Raw genomic sequence first — 5,093 nt, 5'->3', positions numbered from 1 at the left:
TAGTCCTAAGCTCTAAACTTTACAGTCGAGATCTGATTAACTTACTTAAAGTTTACACCGAAAAAGGTTTCTTATTAAAAAAAAAAATCGTCACAATTTAGAGTTCAGAACAAAAGACTAAAGATTTAATAATACATCTTTTTTTTGTAAATTTTCCCTCGGATGAGGGAAATTAGGCGCCTTTTGGGCAATATGCGCAAAGACAAGATTATACTAAATTCATTACACTGTTAATCAAACGACTCGTAAACAGAGTCCCTTTTTTTTCTATTACACAGTAATTCTAAACTCCTCATACAATTCCCAACAGTCTTAAATCTTTCAAGCTTTTTCATAACGGCCTTAAAAGCCTTCCAATTCCAATATGACAAAACTAAATTTTTATCAGCAAACAGCGCAGAAATATGCGGGACGCCTGAGATCGATCCCAGAACGGAAAATCACGAGTCGAGCGTGCTACGCACGCAGCTATTCGACACTTCTGATAGTTACTTATCGACTTTATAAGTTAGTACATATTTTTCATAATTTTTAATAATAACATCGTTATATTGTCGTTATATATATATATATATATATATCATTACAGCAATTAGTATTATTTCAGCTAATAAAAAGAGCTTTCACCATCTCTAATAAAGAACATCTGACAAAGAACAGAACTCATTAAAAATAGCTTTACAGAAAAATGGACATGACAAAAAAGACATAATCAAAATAAATAAACATGCAAAGAAGACAACGGTCTCTGACACACAATCAGACGAGAGGATCTTATCCATTCTCCAATATGTCAAAAGAACAGATCGGATTGGCAGGATATTAAATAAACACAATCCGAACTATCTTTATCTAAACCACCCAAAAAGATAGGACAAATCTTAAGAAATCCTAAAGATCAAAGTCCTCCACTTAGCTCCGCATGAGTGTACAAAATACCTTGTTCCTGTGGGCAAGTACATTGGAAAATGATTAACCTACGAATAAAAGAACATCAATATGATGTCAAGTTAAAACACGTCACGCAATCAGCACTATCAGAATACAACATCGAAACAGGACATCAAATTCTGTTTGACAAAACCACAATAGCCAACATTACATCATACTTTCTAAGAAAATATAGGGAAGCCATAGAGATACAAAAACACCCTAACAATCTAAGTAGAGATAATGGCTACAACATAAATAAAATGTGGAAAACTATTCTCCCGGTTAATGAGGACCGATTTTTCCCTCTTCCGCCCACCTCCCATCCACAGTTCTCTTCTTTCCCTCCATTACTCCAACAAGTAGCGTAAATATATAAAAGGAGAAGGATGCGGAAGAATAGCTCAATATCAGGCTCCTCGTTCTGATGAAGTGAACTGTAAGATTCACGAAATGTTGGCATTCCAAGAATGGATCTAGACACAGAAGAAACCTGCGAAACGCGTAATCTTTATATAGAAAAGATCCGTAGAAGTCTCAAGAATATTAATAAAAATAATATTTTACAGTATTATTAAAAACAAGTTATTATGATAAGTGTCATCATTTGTACATTACTACTATATTTAACATTAATTATACTTTTTTTATGTGTTCCGCCTCTTTGAACAGATATGTTACAACTATATATCCATTAGCATTATAGGGGTTCTTCGAAGGAGTAGTTTCCGTATGATCACAGAAATGATGGTAAATATGATAAGTGGAGATTCGGATGAGTGACCGCGCATCATAAAATGGGTACATCTTAAAATTAGTTTCTCGAATTCATAAAATAAATTTTTTTTTTTTATTACAATTTTGTCGTCTATTCTCTGAAACATGATGTTAATCAATAATAATTATTTTTACAATAAAATTTCAATGAAACTTTAATGAATTTTCTCCACTATTACATTATTAATGACACTACTTGTCGAATTTACTTATTGCATTAGTGACTAGTAGTATATTTTTATGCTGAAATTAATTCAAGATTTTATTTTCAACTCGAAAATTAATCGAAATTGAAGCCAAAAATCCATCGAAATCAATAGAAATTTCAAAAACTTTCGATTTTTATTTTCGACATCGAAACGTCTTTTCGAAAAATTATTTTTGATTGGGAAGAGCATTCTACAATGCGTTGCAAACATTCATTGCCATGCCCATTGAAACGTTTGTCGCGACAATTAATTAGAAACGATATTATTTATGCTTCTGAGTGATTGTCGATAAAGTTCTTTTAGTAAGAGTTAAGCCATTGATTGATGATTTTTTTATTGGTCCTCCATATTCAGGAAACAAAAGCGATAGTAAGACAAAGAAAAAGCAATAGTAAGACAGAGAAAATAACTTGCTTTCTTACTCTATCTCATACTGATGTTCCATATTAATGGCAAACGCGCACACGTGCGAGACAGATGTCGTAACTCTAGAGGAACTTTTGTCGCGATAAACGTTTCAACAACAGTTGTTTGCAGCACATTGTAGAATGTCCTTTTGAATGTGGCATAACTTGCGTAAGCGTAACTTGCGCTGACTAATTATATCATTTCATTTGAATATCATTTCTGCCTAGTTATTTTATACTTTTTACGTTATTTTGTTGTTACGCCGAAAAATAGTAGAACCACTATGCGTCGAATTCAATTTCTGGCATTTTAATTTATTCTGTCTGGAAAAATGCTCGTGAGTTTCGATTTTGCGATAGTATAATTGTAGAAATTGTGCGAAGCGTTTTGCATCGCGTGGAAAATCGAAATCAGTCAAAACCCATGTGCAATAGTACAATTATAGACGTCACTTTGTCTCTGTGACAATTTTCTAACCTCAATAGTCAACTTTAATGCTTAATATCTCGGATCACAGGGCACAGCGATGCTTTTTTTTGCCAGATTCTTTCGTTTCATACAAAAACGCGTCAAATAAACCTAAAGCGGAGAATATAGACTCTTGCATAAAATGTAATGCATAAGAAAATGTATCAAAATTTTTCTTTTCTTTCCTTTCCTTGAAATAAAAAACTCTGGTTGGATTTCTTATGCCTTATGTGTTATGCATTATGCAAGAGTGCTCTCCGCTTAAAAGTAGTTTCACAAAATTTTCTGATTTTTTTAATGATTCATTCGATCATCCGCTCATATGTATGTATGTACATACGCGATGAAAAGTGCCGATTTCCCATGTATTTTTCGAGATGCGTAGGTTACGAAAACCAATCATAAATTCGTTTAGCATTTCTATTAGAGTGTACAACAGAAATTCTAATCAGCAATTGGTCGCATTTCTCTAATCTTCCGCGTCCAATGTACCAGCTTTTAGAATACTAGCTTTCAGAATGAAGTATTCCAGTAAATAAAGATTGTGTTTTGATAGCTATGTCAAAGATTCTTATGGTTTCTGCACACTGGACGCGGAAACGCTTGCTGCGCGGCAAAATGAGACGCGATCAATGAACACATTAGGAGCTGTAAGTTTATTGATTACTACATTACATTTTGCCGTGCGGCAAGCATTTCCGCGTCCAGTGTGCAGAAACTATTATGAATAATAGCTGCGGCAAATTCTTGCATAAGGCTGTACGCTATTTTCAGCGTCAAAATAGGTCGCGTGATCAAAATTAACGAATATCCAGCATCCTAATGCATAGTGCATAAGGAAATCAACCAATCGAAATTTTTCTTTTCTATAGAATGGGAGGAAGGAAAAGATTCTGATTAGTTGATTCGCTTATACACTATGCGTTATGTAAAAGTATGTGCTGTGCGGCCTTAAGTCCGGATTTACGATAGATTGTATTAATCCTTAAGCCGTAAAAAATTGACCAATTACAGTCGAATGCGAAGAGAGTAAAGACCATGGCACACAAAAAACTTAAGACGTAAGCAAAAAAATCAAATGTTAGATTGGTTACTTCTTATGTTATGACCTTATGGATTCTTCTGTGATTAATCTTTTAGATTAATTCTACAATGTGCTCTTTATTTCTTGTTTCTTGCTATTTGTCTCTGTTTATCTCTTGCCTTTTTAGTCAATAAGACAAGACATAAACAGCAAGAAACAGAAAACAAAAAGCATTGTAGAATTAACCTTAAGATCATGGCACACACTTTTCGTAACAATAATCATAAGACTTATAGTAAAAATGAGCCAATCACTCAATCAGAATTCTTTTTTCAAGAACTCTTAATTCTAATTGGCTGATTCTTATGATACGTCTTATGATTACTGTTACGGAAGGTATGTGCAGAGAAAACCTGAGAAAGAACATGCCGGCCCAAAACCTGTAACCGCAAAATATTTATGGCGTTGCAAGCGTTAGTTGCGGCGCTCGAGTCAGTTTTTTCCAGTTTTTCTTTTTCTCTATCTCTGATATCATGGCGTTCTGTGTGGATCTTTTGTAAGCCTCAGCGATCGATTTTAAGTGCTCGATAAGATTAATCATCATTTCATGTTCATTGAGATCGGCATCGATTACTGCTCATGTCGTTAGATAATTACTCGCGCCGTCAAATGAATGCTGTTGTAGATTTTTTTAGTTTCTCATATTCTAATCTATCTAATAATGCGATATTCAAGCTGTCGTAACGCAATTACGTCTGTACTCTTTCGATTTGTATGTTCCAAGTTTATTTGAGTTTGTATTAAATCGCTTTATGGCTTGTGAGAAACAATGAGTAACATTTCTTTGTGAATTTAGTGATTTCTCGCATTCTTCCTTCGTCATTAGTTAGTCGTCGGCGCCCAGATACGCGTCACATTATAGCTGCGTCGGTAATGTAAATCTGAGGCATCGGAGTGCTCTTATATTGTGTGTATTCCGATACAGTGCGATAGTAATCATCTTTGTTTAACTTTAACAAACAACAATGATCCATTGTGTCACACCAGGTTTGTTCGCGTCGCACGCTCCAATACGTTCGCGTCACCGGAACCAATATGGCAACTAGATGTTCGCGTCGCATTAAAGCATACTCCATGGATCAATTAAAAGCATTGCTCTATTTGCCTCACCTCAGAAAGTGATATGATTGGGGCATGTTACACACGCATGCGTAATGGTTGAAAACGTTCTATATTGAAAAAAGTATTTCAGATTTGTTTTGCATAACATATTTAAT

This window comes from Atta colombica, unplaced genomic scaffold (assembly GCF_001594045.1).
Source record: "Atta colombica isolate Treedump-2 unplaced genomic scaffold, Acol1.0 scaffold139, whole genome shotgun sequence".
Classification (NCBI taxonomy): Eukaryota; Metazoa; Arthropoda; class Insecta; order Hymenoptera; family Formicidae; genus Atta; species Atta colombica.
Note: the sequence above shows the minus strand (reverse complement) of the source record.